This window comes from Phyllobates terribilis, unplaced genomic scaffold (genome assembly GCF_046119375.1).
Source record: "Phyllobates terribilis strain yellow unplaced genomic scaffold, ASM4611937v1 Scaffold_11__3_contigs__length_659146591, whole genome shotgun sequence".
Taxonomy (NCBI): Eukaryota; Metazoa; Chordata; class Amphibia; order Anura; family Dendrobatidae; genus Phyllobates; species Phyllobates terribilis.
This window is the reverse complement of record NW_027362771.1, coordinates 232,696,107-232,717,421: the sequence shown is the minus strand read 5'-3', so window position 1 is coordinate 232,717,421 and position 21,315 is coordinate 232,696,107. Positions and strand designations below refer to the sequence as shown.

At 43.5% G+C, this 21,315-nt stretch overlaps 1 pseudogene; it reads left to right on the top strand.

Annotated features, from left to right (window-relative positions):
- The first annotated feature begins 20,630 nt into the window (after positions 1–20,630).
- LOC141168089 (U2 spliceosomal RNA) lies at positions 20,631–20,735 on the top strand (annotated as a pseudogene).
- The last annotated feature ends 580 nt before the right edge of the window (positions 20,736–21,315 follow it).

Here is a 21,315-nt window from a genome sequence, read left to right as displayed (position 1 = left end):
AACTATGAATTAACACATGTGGAATTATATACTTAACAAAAAAGTGTGAAACTACTGAAAATATATCTTATATTCTAGGTTCTTCAAAGTAGCCACCTTTTGCTTTGATGACTGCTTTGCACACTCTTGGCATTCTCTTGCCAAGGTAGGTGGTGTTTGTTTGGATTTTTGTTATGCATTGAATATATGGGGGCCATATATACCAGGAGGGTGGGGCTATATATACCAGGAGGATGGGGCCATATATACCAAGAGGATGGGGCCATATATACCAGAAGGCTGGAGCCATGTATTCCAGGAGGATGAGGCCATATATACCAGGATGGGGCCATGTATACCAGGAGGATACGGCTCCGTGGTTAGCAATGTAGACTTGCCGTGCTGGGGTCTTGGATTCAAATCCCACCAAGGACAACATCTGCAAGGAGTTTGTATGTTCTCCCCATGTTTGCGTGGGTTTCCTCCCGATTCTCCGGTTTTCTCCCACACTCCAAAGACATACTGATAGGGAGTTTAGATTGTGAGCCCCAATGGGGACAGCAGCGCCGGTAATGTCTGTAAAGCACTGTGGAATTAACAGCGCTATATAAGTGAGTAAAATAAATAAATAAAATGTATACCAGGAGGATGGGACCATGTATGCCAGGAGGATGGGGCCATGTATACCAGGAGGATGTTGCCATGTATACCAGGAGGATGGGGCCATGTATACCAGGAGGATGGGGCCATGTATACCAGGAGGATGTTGCCATATATACCAGGAGGATGGGGCCATGTATACCAGGAGGATGGGGCCATGTATACCAGGAGGATGGGGCCATGTATACCAGGATGGGGCCATGTATATCAGGAGGATGAGGCCATATATACCAGAATGGGGCCATGTATACCAGGAGGATGGGGCCATGTATACAAGGAGGATGGGGCCATGATGTATACCAGGAGGATGGGGCCATGATGTATACCAGCTGGATGGGGCCATGTATACCAGGAGGATGGGGCTATGTATGGCAGGATGGGGTCATGTATATCAGGAGGGTGGGGCCATGTATACCAAGAGGATGGGGCCATGTATACCAGGAGGATGGGGCCATGTGTACAGGAGGATGGGGCCATGTATACCAGGAGGATGTTGCCATATATACCAGGAGGATGGGGCCATGTATAGCAGGAGGATGGGGCCATGTATACCAGGATGGGGCCATGTATATCAGGAGGATGGGGCCATGTATACCAGGAGGATGGGGCCATGTATACAAGGAGGATGGGGCCATGATGTATACCAGGAGGATGGGGCCATGATGTATACCAGCTGGATGGGGCTATGTATACCAGGAGGATGGGGCCATGTATACCAGGAGGATGGGGCCATGTATATCAGGAGGATGGGGCCATGTATACCAGGATGGGGCCATGTATATCAGGAGGATGAGGCCATATATACTAGAATGGGGCCATGTATACCAGGAGGATGGGGCCATGTATACAAGGAGGATGGGGCCATGATGTATACGAGGAGGATGGGGCCATGATGTATACCAGGAGGATGGGGCCATGATGTATACCAGCTGGATGGGGCCATGTATACCAGGAGGATGGGGCTATGTATGGCAGGATGGGGTCATGTATATCAGGAGGGTGGGGCAATGTATACCAAGAGGATGGGGCCATGTATACCAAGAGGATGGGGCCATGTATACCAGGAGGATGGGGCCATGTGTACAGGAGGATGGGGCCATGTATACCAGGAGGATGTTGCCATATATACCAGGAGGATGGGGCCATGTATAGCAGGAGGATGGGGCCATGTATACCAGGATGGGGCCATGTATATCAGGAGGATGAGGCCATATATACCAGAATGGGGCCATGTATACCAGGAGGATGGGGCCATGATGTATACCAGGAGGATGGGGCCATGATGTATACCAGCTGGATGGGGCTATGTATACCAGGAGGATGGGGCTATGTATAGCAGGATGGGGCCATGTATATCAGGAGGGTGGGGCCATGTATACCAAGAGGATGGGGCCATGTATACCAAGAGGATGGGGCCATGTATACCAGGAGGATGGAGCTATGTGTACAGGAGGATGGGGCCATGTATACAAGGAGGATGGCGCCATGATGTATACCTGGATGATGGGGCCATGTATACCCTGATGATGGGGCCATGTATACCAAGAGGATGAGACCATGTATACCAGGAGGATGGGACCATGTATACCAGGATGGGGGCCATATAGAGACAAATAACAGGATGGAGGGCCATATACCAGGATGCACTCTATTGGGCCCATTATACTGTGGGGCCCATTATACTGTGGGGCACTATATGGGGCTATTATACAAAGGGCTCGGGATGAGTAGTGTATTTACTGATGTCACTGCTCATCACAGCCGCCAGGTCTCGCGAAGCGCAGCGGGACATGGAGTGGCTGCTGCTACAGCTTATGGAGCTTGGTTCTCTGAACGAGGTTCAGAGACGTCGAATTCAAGGTTCAGACTTTGGACGTCGGATTCAGGGATAGTAGGGACAGTGTCAGTGTCTTGTCTTTATTTCTCTTGTTTTATGTTTTTCAGGTATTCATTTATGGACTACCATGGACCTGCATGAGGATTTTTTTTCAAAAATAAATTGGTGAATCAGGGAAAGTCTCGGGGAGTGCTTTTTTAAATACATTTTTTTTGTGTATGTGTTTTTCTTTTATTATTGGGTTAGTAATAAGGGTGTCTGATAGACATCTTTCCATTACTAACCCCGGGGCTTGATGCCAGATGTGATTTTTGACAAAGCACAGTTGTCATCAACCCCAACAACCATTACCCCGATTGCCACCAGACCAGGGCAATCAGGAAGAGCGAAGGTGAAGCACCAGAATTGGCGCATATACCGTAATGTGATTCGTCAAATCTGGGGCAGCTGCGGGCTGCTATTTTTAGGCTGTATCAATGCGTGCAGATACAGTTTACAGTAGCGTAGCTCCAGGTGGGCCCCTTTGAGCATCGGGCCCGGGGCATCCGCCCCCCTGGCCACCCGGTAGCTACGTTACTGTAACACATTACACCACTGCTCCCATAGAAGTGGACGGAGCGGGGTCACACATTACATACATTAGATTCTGCGTATCTAATCCCATCCTGTGTGATACACTCCGCTGAGCTCAATATCTAATCCCATCATGTGATAAACTACACTGAGCCCTGTATCTAATCCCAGTGAGTGTTACTCTAAGCGTATCTAATTGTGCACGTGATACACTCCATGTATCTAACCCCCAGCTTATGATACAGTGAGCAGCACCAACTAACAGAATCAGTGCTGCTGGCCGTCCTCAGTGACACTGTCTACTTGTCAGTATCACTGGCAATCACCAAAAAAATGCGCGATACGCCCCAGACCGGTGTATCTAATCCCATCATGTGTGATACGCCCCTGACCGGTTTATCTAATCCCATCATGTGAGATACACCCCAGACCTGTGTATCTAATCCCATCATGTGCGATATGACCCAGACCATATGATGTGCGATATGACCCCATATCTAATCCAGGGGTCTTAAACACGCTGCCCACAGGTACCATAGACCCCTTAACGATCGCGGCCCGGTTCAGCGCTTTATTTCAGTGTATTTATGTGCAGAGACCGGCTCTCTGCACCGCAATACCAATGCTCGCCTCTGGCCTATCAGAGGCTAGCAGCTGACATCTGCATCCCGGCGCATATGAAGTCACTGATCTAATCCCATCATGCAGGATACACCTGAGACTGGTGTATCTAATCCCATCATGTGCGATATGCCCCAGACCGGTGTATCTAATCCCATCATGCACGATAGACCCCAGACCAGTGTATTTAATCCCATCATGCGCAATATGCCCCAGACCGGTATATATCTAATCACATCATGCAATACACTACCCTGAGCTCTGTATCAAGATATGTGTAGTGTATCATGTGCTGTGAATAATCCCACTCCATGTATCTAAACCCAGTATATGATCCACCGAGCAGCACTAACTAATAGAATCAGCGCTGCCATCAGTCCTCGGTAACACTGTCTTCTTGTCAGTAACACTGGCAGTCACCAACAAAATGGCTCTGCACTGTGATCCTAAACTTTATCCTTTCTTATCCTGTTGCAAATACTCAGAAGGTGAGAAGTGACTTCAGACACATGTGAGCAGACCCCACCCACATTTACTGCAGTCTTAATGTCAGCTGTGTGTACTAAACTAGGTTTTCATGGCAAATTTCAGCAGCTGCTCCCCCTAGTGTTTAAAAGTGGAAATACCAAACCTTTTTAAATTATTTTTCATATTTTACTTCATTTAAAACAAATGATAATATATTTTAAAAAAAGTAAAACATTAATATTTTACATTTTTTAAATTGGTGGAAAAACTTTTTTTTAATGGCACCTTCCTTTTAAATTTATGGGATCAAATATCTAAAATTTGGCTTATGCATATATATTCACCCCTTTTGCTATGAAGCCCTTAAAAATTTCTCATGCAAGCAATTACCTTCATAACTCACATGCTTAGTGAAAGGATGTCCAGTGCAATTTAAGTGTCACGTGGTCTGTCAGTATATACACACCTTTTCTGAAAGGCCACAAAGGCTGCAACACCATTGAGCAAGAGGCACCACAAACCAAACAACAACATGAAGACCAAGGAGATCTCCAAACAAGTCACAGACAAAGTTGTTGAGACGTACAAGTCAGGTTTGGGTTATAAAAAAATATCCCAATATCTGATGATCCCCTGGAGCACAATCAAATACATTAATCCTCAAATGGAAAGAACATGATACCACAACAAACTTGCCATGACAGGGCCACCCACCAATGCTCTCAGCCCGGGCAAGGAGGGCATTGATCAAAGAGGCAGCACAGAGACTAAAGTTAACCCTGAAGGAGCTGCAGAGTTCCCAAACAGAGATGAGTATCTGTCCATACGACCACAATAAGCCATAGACTCCATAGAGGTGGTCTTTATGGAAGAGTGGGCATAAAAAAGCCTTTACTTACACAAAAATTGTAAATCTCATTTTGAGTTTGTCAAAAGACACGTGGGTGACTCTCCAAATGTATGGAGGAAGGTGCTGTGGTCAGATGAGACCAAAATTTTACTTTTTGGTCTCCAAGGTAAACGTTATGTTTGGCACCAAACCAACACAGCTCATTACACCAAGAAAACCATCCCCACAGTGAAACGTGGTGGCAGCATCATGCTGTGAAGATGTTTTTCGGCAGCAGGGACAGGGAAAATAGTCAGAGTCGAGGGGAAGATGGATGGTACGAAATACAGAGTTATTCTTACGCAAAACCTGTTTCAGTCTGTCAGTGAATTGAGACTGGGACGGAGGTTCCCTTCCAACAAGACAATGACCCAAAGTATACTGCTAAAGCTACACTCGAGTGGTTTAAGGGAAAACATGCAAATGTTTTGAAGTGGTCTTGCCAAAGCCCAGACCTTAAGCCAATTGAGAATATGTGGTCAGACTTGAAGATTGCTGTTCACCAGTGGAAACCATCTAACTTGAAGGAGTTGGAGCAGTTTTGCATTGAGGAATGGCCAAAAAAAACTATCGGCAAAATGTGGAAAGATCATAGAGACTTATCCAAAGTGGCTTGAAGCTGTAAAGGAGGCTCTGCAAAGTATTGACTTTAGGGAGGTGAATAGTTATGCACATTGAAGTTTTCGGTTATTTTGTCCTATTTGTTGTTTGCTTCACAATAAAAAGAAAAACAAATATTCACAGTTGTAGGCATGTTCCTTACATGAACTGATGCAAATCCTCAAAAAAAAAAACAGCGAAATTACAGGTTGTGAGGTAGCAAAACACAAAAAATGCCAAGGGAGGTGAATACTTTCGCAAGCAACTGTGTATATACACTGCTCAAAAAAAATAAAGGGAGCACACAAATAACTCATCCTAGATCTGAATGAATGATTTGGATTTGAAGTCATCCCCAAAATTAAAGTGAAAAAACACACTACAGGCTGATCCAACTTTGATGTATTGTCCTTAAAACAAGTCAAAATGAGGCTCAGTATTGTGTGTGGCCTCCACGTGCCTGTATGACCTCCCTACAATGCCTGGGCATGCTCCTGATGAGGTTGCGGATGGTCTCCTGTGGGATCTCCTCCCAGACCTGGACTAAAGCATCCGCCAACTCCTGGACAGTCTGTTGGTGGATGGAGCGAGACATGATGTTCTCAATCGGATTCAGGTCTGGGGAACGGGTGGGCCAGTCCATAGCTTCAATGCCTTCATCTTGCATGAACTGCTGACACACTCCAGTCACATGAGGTCTGGCATTGTCCTGCATTAGGAGGAACCCAGGGCCAACCGCACCAGCATTTGGTCTCACAAGGGGTCTGAGGATCTCATCTCGGTACCTAATGGCAGTCAGGCTACCTCTGGCGAGCACATGGAGGGCTGTGCGGCCCTCCAAAGAAATTCCACCCCACACCATTACTGACCCACTGCCAAACCGGTCATGCTGAAGGATGTTGCAGGCAGCAGATCGCTCTCCACGGCGTCTCCAGACTCTGTCACGTCTGTCACATGTGCTCAGTGTGAACCTGCTTTCATCTGTGAAGAGCATAGGGCGATAGTGGCGACTTTGCCAATCCTGGTGTTCTGTGTATATATATACAGTTAGGTCTATAAATATTTGGACAGTGACACAAGTTTTGGCATTTTAGTTGTTTACCAAAACATATTCAAGATGCAGTTAAATAATCAATATAGGCTTAAAGTGCAATCTAAACATTAATTTGAGGATTTTCACATCCTTAATGGAGTAAGGATTTAGAAATTATCTCTCTTTAATATGTAGCTGCCTCTTTTTAAAGGGACCAAAAGTAATTGGACAATTATCTCAAAAGCTCTTTAATGGGCTGCACGGGCTACTCCCTCATTAATCCATCATCATTTAATCAGGTAAAATGTCTTGAGCTGATTCCTGGTGTGGCATTTGCATTTGGAAGATGTAACTGTAAACACAAAATATGCGGTCAAAGGAGCTCTTAGTGGAAGAGAAATAGACCATCATTAGGCTGGAAAAAAAGAAGAAATCTATCAGAGAGATGGCAAAAAAATGTAAGGAGTGGCCAAATGAACAGTTGGGTACATTCTGCAAAAAAAAAGCACATTTATGAGCTTGGGAACTCAAAAAGGCATGGACGTCCACGGAATGCAACAGTGGAGGATGATCGCAAAATCTTTCCCATGGTGAAGAAAAACCCCTTCACAACATACAACCAAGTGAGGAACACTCTCCAGTAAGTAGGTGCTTTACTATCTAAGTTCACCATAAAGAGAAGATTTCATGAAAACAAATACAGAGCGTCCACCGCAAGGTGAAAACGATTAAACAGCCTTACAAATAAAAAGCCCAAATTATACTTTGCTAAAAAAAAAAAAAACATCTAAAGAAGTCAGCCCAGGTCTGGAAAAGCATTGTTTGGACAGATGAAACTAAGATCAACCTGTACCAGAATGATGGGAAGAAGAAAGTATGAAGAAGGCTTGGAATAGCTCATCATCCAAAGCACACCAGATTATCTGTAAAACATGGGGGAGGCAGTGTGATGGTACGGGCATGCATGGCTGCCCGTGGCACTGGGTCACTAGGGTTTATTGATGATGTGAGTGAAGACAGAAGCAGCCGTATGAATTCTGAAGGGTACAGGACTATACTTTCTGCTCATTTTCAGCCAAATGCAGCAAGGTTGATTGGACGGCGCTTCACAGTACAGATGGACAATGACCCAAAACAAACTGCAAATGCAACCCAGGAGATTTTTAAGGCAAAGAAATGGAATATTCTACAATGCCTATTCAATCACCAGATCTCAACCCCATCAAGTATGCATTTCACATGATTAAGACACAACTTAACCCCTTACTTACCGGGGACGTATTAGTACGCATATTTGCGTGCCCCGGGTTCAGTGAGGGCTGCTGCGCTGAGCCCTCACTGAACGGAGCACATGTCAGCTGATTCTTACAGCTGACATGTGCCCGCAACAGCCGCGGGTGGTATCGCGATCCACCCGCGGCTGTTAACATGTTAAATGCCGCTGTCAATCTCCGACAGCAGCATTTAACGCGCGCTTCCGGGTAGCGCGTCACAAGCCCCGCCCACCGGCGACCCCGTCACGTGATCGCGGGTCGCCGATGGGCGTGCATGACAACCCAGGGTCTGCAGCAGACGCCTGTGGTTGTCATGATCTTTTCGCTATGAGCGCCACCTAGTGGTCGGCGCTCATAGCACAGGACCATTTCTGCTGCATGCAGGGGACCTGCTCGTCCCCTGTATGTAGCAGAGGCGATCGGATAGTTGCTGCTTCTAGTCTCCTATGGAGACTATAGAAGCATGCAAAAAGTAAAAAAAAAAGTTTTTAAAAATATAAAAAAAATTAAAAAATATAAACGTTTAAATCACCCCCCTTTCGCCCCATTCAAAATAAAATATATATATAAAAAAAAAAAACACATACACATATTTGGTATCGCCGCGTTCAGAATCGCCCGATCTATCAATATAAAAAAATAATTAATCCGATCGGTAAACGGCGTAATGAGAAAAAAATTCTAAACGCCAGAATTACGTATTTTGGTCGCCGCAAAATTGCAATAAAATGCAATAACGGGCGATCAAAACATCGGATCTACCCCAAATGTTATCAATAAAAATGTTTGCCCGGTGCGCAAAAAATAAGCCATCAACCAGCCCCAGATCACGAAAAATGGAGACGCTACGGGTCTTAGAAAATGGCGCTATTTTTTTAATTTTTTTTTTACCAAATTTTGGAATTTTTTTTCACCACTTAAATATAAAAGAACCTATACATGTTTGGTGTCTATGAACTCGTAATGACCTGTAGAATAAGAAGGGCAGGTCAGTTTTAGCATTCAGTGAACGTGGTAAAAAAAAAAAAAAAAAACAACTGTGGTATTGCACTTTTTTTGCAATTTTACCGCACTTGGATTTTTTTTCCTGTTTTACCGTACAGGATATGGTAAAACTAGTAATGGCGTTGAAAAGTACAACTCGTCCCGCAAAAAATAAGCCCTCACATGGCCATATTGACCAAAAAATAAAAAAGCTATGGCTCTGGGAACAAGGGGAGCAAAAACGAAAATGCAAAAACGGAAAATGCTCCGGGGCTTAAGTAGTTTTCCCACAAACAAAAGTTAATTTTAATCAATAGATCTTGGAATAATAATAAGTTCCATAATTGGATGTGTTTAAATAAAATGTTCCTGTGCTGAGATAATCTTATAAATGTGCCCCTGCTGTGTACTGTGTAATGGCTGTGTCTGACCATGCAGAAACATGGCCTGATAATACCACAGCTCCTGGGCAGGGGAGGAAGCAAAAGAGTATACAGACATTACAGCACGGGATCACAGCTGATTATTTCTTTGAAGTAAACATCTTTTAAAAACAGGCAGGGAAATGTTTTACGTCACAAAAAGAATCGGCTGTGATCCCATGGTCTCCAACTGTCTGTATATTCTTTTGCGTCCTCTCCTGCCCAGGAGCTGTGGTATGATCAGACCGTGTTCCGTACATGGTCAGACACAGACATTACACAGGGGAACATTTATAAGATTATCTCAGCACAGGAACATACACATTCAATTGTGGAAGTTATTATTATTCTAAGATCTATTGATTAAAATAAACTTTCGTTCGTGGGAAAACCCCTTTAAACCCCTTTACAGCCTGTGACGTATCGGTATGCACAGGCTGTAATCCCCCGGTTCAGTGAGGGCTCCGGCGCTGAGCCCGCACTGAACCGGGCACATGTCAGCTGATTATTACAGCTGACATGTGCCCGCAACAGCCGCGGGTGGAATCGCGATCCACCCGCGGCTGTTAACATGTTAAATGCCGCTGTCAATCTCTGACAGCGGCATTTAACAGCGCCGCGCCAGAAGTGCATCACTTACCCCGCCTGTCGGTGACCCCGTAACGTGATCGCGGGTCACCGATGGGTGGTCATGACAACCCTGCGTCTGCAGCAGACTCCAGTGGTTGTCATGAGCGGGTCGCTATGAGCGCCACCTAGTGGTCAGCGCTCATAGCACAGGACCATTTCTGCTACATACAGGTGATCTGCTGATCATCTGTATGTAGCAAAGGCGATCGGACAGTTGCTGCTTCTAATCTCCTATGGAGACTATAGAAGCAAGCAAAAAGTGAAAAAAAATGGTTTTAAAAATATTAAAAAAAATGTAAAAAAATATAAAAGTGTAAATCACCCCCCTTTCGCCCCATTCAAAATAAAATAATTAAAAAAAAAACCTACATACACATATTTGGTATCGCCGCCTTCAGAATCGCCCGATCTATCAATATAAAAAAAGAATTAATCCAATCGGTAAACGGCGTAACGAGAAAAAAATTCTAAACGCCAGAATTACGTTTTTTGGTCGCCACAACATTGCAATAAAATGCAATAACGGGCGATCAAAACATCAGATCTACCCCAAAATGGTATTAATAAAAACTTCAGCTCGGTGCGCAAAAAATAAGCCCTCACCCGGCCCCAGATCCCGAAAAATGGAGACGCTACAGATCTTAGAAAATGGCGCTATTTTTTTTTTTTTACCAAACTTTGGAATTTTTTTTCACCGCTTAAATAAAAAGAACCTATACATGTTTGGTGTCTACGAACTCGTAATGACCTGGAGAATAATAATGGCAGGTCAGTTTTAGCATTCAGTGAATGTGGTAAAAAAACTAAAAAAAAACCATCTGTGGTATTGCACTTTTTTTGCAATTTCACCGCACTTGGAATTTTTTTCCCGTTTTCCCGTACACGATATGGTAAAACTAGTACTGGCGTTGAAAAGTACAACTCGTCCTGCAAAAAATAAGCCCTCACACGGCCATATTGACAAAAAAATAAAAACGCTATGGCTCTGGGAACAAGGGAGCAAAAAACGAAAATGCAAAAACGGAAAATCCCAGGGTTGCGAAAGGGTTAAGGCAGAAAGTCCCACAATCAAGCAACAACTGAAGTCAACTGCAGTAAAGGCCTGGAAAAGCGTTACAAAGAAGGATACCCAGTGTTTGGTGACGTCCCTGGCTTCCAGACTTCAGACAGTCATAGCCTGAAAAGGATTCTCTACAAAGTATTAAAAATGAACATTATATAGAATAAAGTTAATTTGTCCAATTACTTTTGAGACCCTGAAATGAGGAGGCTATGTAGAAAAATGGTTGCAATTCCGCAACGTTTCACAAGATATTTTTGTTCAACCCCTTTAATTTAACCTGAAAGTCTACTCTTTAATTGCGTCTCAGTTGTTTCATTTTAAATCCAAAGTTGTGGCATGCAGAGCCAAAGTCATAAAGATTCTGTCACTGTCCAAATATTTCTGGATTTAACTGTATACAGTACAGACCAAAAGTTTGGACACACCTTCTCATTTAATGATTTTTCTGTATTTTCATGACTATGAAAATTGTACATTCACACTGAAGGCATCAAAACTATGAATTAACACATGTGGAATTATATACTTAACAAAAAAGTGTGAAACAACTGAAAATATGTCTTATATTCTAGGTTCTTTAAAGTAGCCACCTTTTGCTTTGATGACTGCTTTGCACACTCTTGGCATTCTCTTGATGAGCTTCAAGAGGTAGTCACCGGAAATGGTCTTCCAACAATCTTGAAGGAGTTCCCAGAGATGCTTAGCACTTGTTGGCCCTTTTGCCTTCACTCTGCGGTCCAGCTCACCCCAAACCATCTCGATTGGGTTCAGGTCTGGTGACTGTGGAGGCCAGGTCATCTGGCGTAGCACCCCATCACTCTCTTTCTTGGTCAAATAGCCCTTACACAGCCTGGAGGTGTGTTTGGGGTCATTGTCCTGTTGAAAAATAAATGATGGTCCAACTAAACGCAAACCAGATGGAATAGCATGCCGCTGCAATATGCTGTGGTAGCCATGCTGGTTCAGTATGCCTTCAATTTTGAATAAATCCCCAACAGTGTCACCAGCAAAGCACCCCCACACCATTACACCTCCTCCTCCATGCTTCATGGTGGGAACCAGGCATGTAGAGTCCATCCGTTCACCTTTTCTGCGTCGCACAAAGACATGGTGGTGGGAACTAAAGATCTCAAATTTGGACTCATCAGACCAAAGCACAGATTTCCACTGGTCTAATGTCCATTCCTTGTGTTCTTTAGCCCAAACAAGTCTCTTCTGCTTGTTGCCTGTCCTTAGCAGTGGTTTCCTAGCAGCTATTTTACCATGAAGGCCTGCTGCACAAAGTCTCCTCTTAACAGTTGTTGAAGAGATGTGTCTGCTGCTAGAACTCTGTGTGGCATTGACCTGGTCTCTAATCTGAGCTGCTGTTAAACTGCGATTTCTGAGGCTGGTGACTCGGATAAACTTATCCTCAGAAGCAGAGGTGACTCTTGGTCTTACTTTCCCTGGGGCGGTCCTCATGTGAGCCAGTTTCTTTGTAGCGCTTGATGGTTTTTGCAACTGCACTTGGGGACACTTTCAAAGTTTGCCCAATTTTTCGGACTGACTGACCTTCATTTCTTAAAGTAATGATGGCCACTAGTTTTTCTTTACTTAGCTGCTTTTTTCTTGCCATAATATAAATTCTAACAGTCTATTCAGTAGGACTATCAGCTGTGTATCCACCTGACTACTGCATAACACAACTGATGGTCCCAACCCCATTTATAAGGCAAGAAATCCCACTTCTTAAACCTGACAGGGCACACCTGTGAAGTGAAAACCATTTCCGGTGACTACCTCTTGAAGCTCATCAAGAGAATGCCAAGAGTGTGCAAATCAGTCATCAAAGCAAAAGGTAGCTACTTTGAAGAACCTAGAATATAAGACGTATTTTCAGTTATTTCACACTTTTTTGTTAAGTATATAATTCCACATGTGTTAATTCATATTTACGATGACTTCAGTGTGAATGTACAATTTTCATAGTCATGAAAATACAGAAAAATCTTTAAATGAGAAGGTGTGTCCAAACTTTTGGTCTGTACTGTATATAGGTATATATTTATTTGTGTGTATATCTATATACACTGCTCAAAAAAATAAAGGGAACACTTAAACAATAGAATATAACTCCAAGTAAATCAAACTTCTGCGAAATCAAACTGTCCACTTAGGAAGCAACACTGATTGACAATCAATTTCACATGCTGTTGTGCAAATGGAATAGACAATAAATGGAAATTATTGGCAATTATCAAGACACCCTCAATAAAGGAGTGTTTCTGCAGGTGGGGACCACAGACCACATCTCAGTACCAATACTTTCTGGCTGATGTTTTGGTCACTTTTGAATGTTGGTTGTGCTTTCACACTTGTGGTAGCATGAGACGGACTCTACAACCCACAGAAGTTGCTCAGGTAGTGCAGCTCATCCAGGATGGCACATCAATGCGAGCTGTGGCAAGAAGGTTTGCTGTGTCTGTCAGTGTAGTGTCCAGAGGCTGGAGGTGCTACCAGGAGACAGGCCAGTACACCAGGAGACGTGGAGGTGGCCGTAGGAGGGCAACAACCCAACAGCAGGACCACTACCTCCGCCTTTGTGCAAGGAGGAACAGGAGGAGCACTGCCAGAGCCCTGAAAAATGACCTCCAGCAGGCCACAAATGTGCATGTGTCTGCACGGTTAGAAACCGACTCCATGAAGGTGGTATGAGGGCCCGACGTCCACAGATGGGGGTTGTGCTCACAGCCCAACACCATGCAGGACGCTTGGCATTTGCCACAGAACATCAGGATTGTCAAAGTCACCACTGGTGCCCTGTGCTCTTCACAGATGAAAGCAGGTTCACACTGAGTACATGTGACAGACATGACAGAGTCTGGAGACGCCGTGGAGAGCGATCTGCTGCCTGCAACATCCTTCAGCATGACCGGTTTGACAGTGGGTCAGTAATGGTGTGGGGTGGCATTTCTTTGGAGGGCCGCACAGCCCTCTATGTGCTCGCCAGAGGTAGCCTGACTGCCATTAGGTACCGAGATGAGATCCTCAGACCCCTTGTGAGACCATATGCTGGTGCGGTTGGCCCTGGGTTCCTCCTAATGCAGTACAATGCCAGACCTCATGTGGCTGGAGTGTGTCAGCAGTTCCTGCAAGATGAAAGCATTGAAGCTATGTACTTGCCCGCCCGTTCCCCAGACCTGAATCCGATTGAGCACATCTGGGACATCATGTCTCGCTCCATCCACCAACGTCACGTTGCACCACAGACTGTCCAGGAGTTGGCGGATGCTTTAGTCCAGGTCTGGGAGGAGATCCCACAGGAGACCATCCGCAACCTCATCAGGAGCATGCCCAGGCATTGTAGGGAGGTCATACAGGCACGTGGAGGCCACACACAATACTGAGCCTCATTTTGACTTGTTTTAAGGACATTACATCAAAGTTGGATCAGCCTGTAGTGTGTTTTTCCACTTTAATTTTGGGGATGACTCCAAATCCAGGCCTCCATTGGTTAATAAATTTGATTTCCATTGATGATTTTTGTGTGATTTTGTTGTCAGCACATTCAACTTTGTACAGAACAAAGTATTCAATGAGAATATTTCATTCATTCAGATCTAGGATGTGTAATTTGAGTGTTCCCTTTATTTTTTTGAGCAGTGTATATTATATATATATATCATACTTCTCATTAGCCAGATTGCATGCCAGAAGATTATTTTGCCATGCAAATGGCTTGTATATGCTAGTACAGTGCACAAAATGTAAATGTCTGGGTTTTCAATGCTACCATTTAGCATTTAACAAAAAAATGTTTAGACTTAGAATCCATCTGAGGCATACAATCATAAGAACTTTTCAATTTACCCCAATAAATGTAATGCCTGAATGCAGAAGACGTTATCTTGGAGTGCTATCGGCCGTAAGCTTAGATATTTAGCAGTGACTCCAGCTAATTATGACAGAATCTACTCCTCAAAGTATCCATTCAGAAACAAGACTCAGACGGATTGAATTTTAATCTAACTGATCCTTTGTTTCCTTGAAAGAAAAGCAGTAACAAAAATGTTTGCTGTCTATATGGCTATGTGCCCACGTTGCATTTATGAAGCAGAAAATTTCTGCTGCATAAATGCAAGTTCTCTCCCGGAAAAACGCATGCGGAATTCCACACGCGTTTATCGCGCATTTTTCGCGCGTTTATCACGCGTTTTCCACATGCGGAATTGCCTTGCGTTTTTTATGCATTGGACAAAGGCAATTCCGCTTGCGGAAACGCAAAATTAAATGACATGCTGCGGATTTTTGAACGCGGCATAAACGCTGCGGAAAAATCCGCAGCATGTGCATAGAACTTGCGGAATCCCATTGGGGACCATGGGGTGCGGATATACATGCGTTTTTCAAGCGTTTATGCTGCGGAAATTCCGCAGCATATACGCTTGAAAAATGCTACGTGGGCACACAGCCTTAATCTCACTCCTCCTATTGAAATGACAGGCCTGCCACTTACTACTGTATATAAAATATCCATGACATTTATCCTCATATTGGTCCAATCTAATGAAAAAAGGAACATGACTAATAATCAGCAATAATATATAAGTATGATCACGGTGAAGCACTTTTTGTGCAAGTATAACGTACTTAGAAACAAGAAGTGGAATATATACAGTTTTTCATTCCTACTTATCACATATGGGTGAAATGGCGCACATTTTTGAAAAATTCTGCAGATTTGCAAGTAAGACAGTTAAAATAACTGTTAAAAATAATTGTCATGTGAACCTTGGTAAGTCCTTTGTTTTTGGGTTCACAATTACTTACATTTAGGCTGTGTGCCCACGATGCGTATTTCATGCGTTTTTGGTGCGGAAATTTCCGCAGCGTAAACGCATGATAAACGCATGGTAAGCCTTCTGCCATGGTCCCCTATGCAATTCCGCACTTTCAATGCCCATGCTGCGGATTTTTCCGCAGCGTTCATGCTGCGCTCAAAAATCCGCAGCATGTCCATTAATTTTGCGGAAGCGCAGCGTTTTCGCCGCCATTGACTTGCATTAGAACGCGCCAATTCCGCAAGACTGCATCTGTACTTGCGTAATTGGCACGTTCTAATGTGCGGATGGTACCCGGGTGTGGAGAAGAGAAGACTCTCCTCCACGCCCAGGTACCATAGAAACTGTAAAAAAAAAGAATAAAATAAAAAATAAAGATTATATTCACCTTCTGGCGGCCCGCACTGCGCTCTTTCTCCTTTGCCGGCACATTGCGTTGGACTGTAGGACCTGCGGTGACGTCACAGTCATGTGACGGTAGGTCCTTCAGTACAGGGCATCGCGATATCCCGGCAGCCAGGAACGAGCGCAGCAGCACACGCCGGGCCATCGGAAGGTAAGTATCAAGGTTTATTTTTTTATTTTTAACCATTCTAAAGGTCACACTATATAAATCCATGCTGTTTGCATGGATTTATATAGTGTGACCTAGTTGTCAAGGACTTTCAAAGTGATGCTAAAATCGCTTTGAAAGCGCTTGTCAATCCGCATGCGGAAACGCATGTGAATCTGCATGTATTACGCAGGAAAAACGCATGTACAATCCGCATGAATTTTTTCTGCCAGGGAGATGCAGAAATTTTCTGCTTCATTTCTGCATCGTGGGCACATAGCCTTAGGCTGTGTGCCCACTATGCGTTTTTTAAGCTTTTCCGCAGCGGCAATTCCGCCGCAGAAACGCTTAAAAAACGTTTGGTAGAAGGTCTACCATGTTCCCCAATGATAATCCGTATGTGCTGTGCACATGCTGCGGACATTTCCGCTGCGGATTATCATTGCGGAAAAATACGCAGCACTACCATTTATTTTGCGTAAACGTGGCGTTTTCGCCGCCATTGACTTGCATTGGAACGCATGGAATCCGCATCACTGCATCTGCAGATGCAGAATCCATGCGTTTCAATGTGCGGATGGTACCCGGGTTTGGAGAAGAGGAGACTCTCCTCCGGACCCGGGTACCATAGTACCTGTAAAAAAAAGAATAAAAATAAATATTATACTTACCTTCTGATGGCCCCCGGTGTCCTTAGCGATGCGTCTCGGTTTGCCGGCAACTCGCGATGGTCTGAAAAGGACCTGCCATGACGTCATTTAATCATGTGACGGGTCACGCGACCGCTGACGTTGGCAGGTCCTTCAGTGTACCGCGAGATGCCGGCAAGCCAAGACAAGGACACCGTGGGCCATCAGAAGGTAAGTATATATTTATATTTTACCATTCTTTACGGTCACACTATATAAATCTGTGCTGGTTGCATGGATTTATATAGTGTGACCAAGTTGACAAGCACTTTCCAAGTGATGCTAAAATCGCTTGGAAAGCGCTTGACAACCCGCATGCGGAAATGCATGTGAAGAACGCTTCACATCCGCTTGTCCCTGGCAGGAAAAACACATGTACAATCCGCATGTACAATCCGCTTGAGTTTTTTCTGCCAGGGAGATGCAGAAACGCTCAGGAAAAATCTGGAGCATTTCTGCATCGTGGGCACATAGCCTTAGGGAAACACTTTATTTACAGACTGTCTCCTATCATATCAATCACTGAGAGACAAATGACAGCACAAACACTGTCTGCAGCTACTGTCCTTCATCTATCAGTAGCCATCAGAGACAGTGCCCCTCCCATGCCTTCCTGGCTGGGACTAATCTGATTGCCTTAGTTTAAAAAAACTACACAATGAAAGCCAAAACTTGGTTTTAGACAAAAAGATTGTTCAGTTTCCAACTAAATACTTGATATTGTATGAGAAAAATTGTAAAACAAGGACAAAAGGTCTATTTACACTGCACAGTTTTCATGAACAAGCGTTTCTTAGAATGCTTGTTTCACGATAAATGTGCAGACTAAACAGCCTGCCAATCACCGTACGAATGAGCAAAACCATTTTTCTACAAAGCCTCCTCATTTCAGGGGCTCAAAAGCAATCGGATAAATTAACTTTACCATAAATAAAATGTTCATTTTAATACTTTGCAGAGAATCCTTTCCAGGCAATGACTACCAGAAGTCTGGAAGGCATGGACGTCACCAAACGCTGGGTTTCCTCCTTTGTGATGCTTTGCCAGGCCTTTACTGCAGATGAGTTCAGTTGTTTCTTGTTTGTGGATCTTTCTGCCTTTAGTTTTGCCTTAATCATGTGAAATGCATGTTCGATGGGGCTGAGATCTGGTGGCCGACTCGGCCATTGCAAAATATTCCTCTTTTTTGCCTTAAACGCCTGGGTTGCTTTTGCAGTATGTTTTGGGTCATTAGTTCATCTGTAGTGTGAACCGCCGTCCAATCAACTTTGCTACATTTGGATGAATCTGAGCAGAAAGTGTAGCCCTTACACTTCAGAATTCATCTGGCTGCTTATGTCTTCAGGTACATCATCAATAAACACAAGTGACCCAGTGCCATTGGAAGCCATACATGCCCATACCATCACACTGCCTCCACCATGTTTTACAGAGGATGTGGTGTGCTTTGGATCATGAGCTGTTCCAATCCTTCTACATACTTTTCTTCTCATGAATCTGGTACAGGTTGATCTTAGTTTCATCTGTCCAAAAAATTGCTTTTCCAAAACTGGGATGGCTTGTTTAGATGTTTTTTTTACCAAAATCTAATTTGGCCTTTCCATTTGTAAGGCTGTTTAATCGTTTGCACCTTGTGGTGAACTCTCTGTATTTGCTCTCATGAGGTCTTCTCTTTATGGTAGACTCAGAAACTGAAACAACTACTTACTGGAGATTGTTCTTCACTTGGTTGTATGTTGTGGAGGGGTTTTTTGTTCACCATAGAAAGGATTCTGTGATCACCACTGTTGGATGCCCAGGCCTTTTTGAGTTCCCAAGTATACCAGTGCGCTCTCTTTTTGCAGAATGTACCAAACTGTTGATTTGGTCACTCCTGCCATTAAAGAGCTTTTGAGATATCTGTCCAATTACTTACTTTTTTTTAAAAGAGACAACTACTTATTAAAGAGCTGTAATTCATAAACCCTTACTCCATTTAGGATGTGAATACTCTCAAATTAAAGCCGAGAGTCTGCACTTTAAGCCCATATTGATTATATAACTGTACTTTGAATATGTTTTGGTAAACAGCTAAAATGCCAAAACTTGTGTCACTGTCCAGATATTTCTGGATCTATTTTTCCTGCACAAAGATCATCGTTCACAGCAGTGCATCATTCTGTGTAAACAGGAATCATGGTGTCGAGACCAATGGCAGCCTAAGTACACTTAATGATCTATTAAAGATTGTTCCGGGCACATCTGAAGCCAAGTCGGCCTGTGTAAACATGCTATTAAACAACCACATTGTGCAATGTAGACAAACCTTTAATGAATACATGAAGATATATTTTCCAGTGATCCAAGCATGCTCTTTGTTGTATGATTCTTTGATCCCATGTGAATCAGGCTATGCTTGCTTGTGAATTCTACCAAAAAAGAATAATGAATACTTATTCCAGGATATTAAGAAATACCAGCAGTAATAATTAAAAATGTAAGTACATAAAATAAAACACTATTAAATGACAGGTGGAAAGCCTCCAAAAAAGGACACAGAAATTCCTGCAGAGATAGAGAAATGTTGTATAGAGATCCATTTACAAAGGGGAGCCAAAGGTATTAATATCGAAAGTGCCAGTGTTTTGCTTTATAAAAAGATAAACTTATCCTTACCTCAATGGCTAATCATACAGTGATCGCACCCCTGGAAGAAGCGAGGTGAAACGGTGTTGGGGTAGTGGGACACGGAGCCTGGGACCTCACGCATTTGTACCTTTCACATTTCGATTCCACAAGTATGCTACCGTGAGGCAATTTTTTAATTATTACTGCTGGTATCTCTTCATATCCTGGTATAAATATTCATTATTTTCAGGGTTTTCTTGTGGAATATTTATGTAGCAAAGTGTCTCTAGCATTACAATGTTTTTGGGACTATTGTGATTGTATGCTTGTGTGTAGAAAGAAATTACTGATGACTTCAAACAATCATCCCACACAGGAATTTTCCAAGATATTGGGTAATCTATTTGTGATGAACGCCACTTTATGTTGTAAAAAAATGAAGAATGGTTCATACTGTTCTCATAGCAAGATGTAAAAGAGGGTGTTGTCATTGCTTCTTATCCTAAACCTAAAAACTTTCCTCTCCATTGAAATCAGTTATTTTGATGTAATGACTAGAGTTGGTGCAAATTGATTCGCAAGACACTGTCTGTTGGTCACCTTAGTAATCTCTGACTGCTGGATGAGAGCCTGAGAACCTCCTCCTTGATTAGCCGCCCTGGTATGATGTCACATGTGGATCACGCCGCAACAATAACTTTGCGCCAAACCAGTTAATCGAAGGACGGCGGATGCTGATAGTTAGGAGGCAGTTCTGAGGGCTCCTATCCAGCGGCTACAGATGCCTGATGGACAGGGTCCTGCAAATCTATTTCCACCAACTCTATTAATGACCTCTGTGTTATGTCAAGAATCAGCCTGAGCACCTTGTGTTGCTACAGGTACAGTCTCTTACTTCATGTGGATGTATTATATGCAGTAAACCTACATCACTTCTCAGCCTTTTGGATAAGATCAAGTGTAATATCTGTTCTTATCAGGCGTACCTCTAAAACGTGGGATATAAGTACATAAGACCTGCAGGATAAGCTTCAAAGACCCAGCGATCATTAATGAAGTTCTGAAGACCACGTTTTCAACAAGACTTCTAATCAAGAAGAACTTTGGAAAAAAAGATCGATGAAGATCTCCAGGTAACTCTGCCTGAAAAACTTTGCCACTGACTACCAAAGCTCGATGAAGACCTACTCCGAGGAATTCACCATGCAAGACCCAAGCAGAAGATTTGTATACCTTTGCTGCCTTATGGGAAATCAGGCTAGTGAAGACTCATTCCAAGAAGAAGACAGGGAGTGTCAGAACAGGCCATTGCCCCAAACAGTAAGCCTGCAAAGAAGTCCCAGGCACTAACAGGATAGCCTAGCCAGAAGCGGCTTACTTATTCAAGGACTCCTCCACCACCAACTTTACCTAGCAGAAAGCTAACAAGTGGTCAAGCTATGGTTCTCCAGCACTAGAACCTTGGATTTGGCAAACTGTTGTCCTGAATCTGAAGATAGTGGATAATGACAGATATGTCTCAAAATGTGTTCTGCAAGAAGATGCTACTGGATCAGAGCTTCTCTAAGTCAGGAACGCTGAGTATCCAGGTCTTCATGAGCTGAATCTTCTAT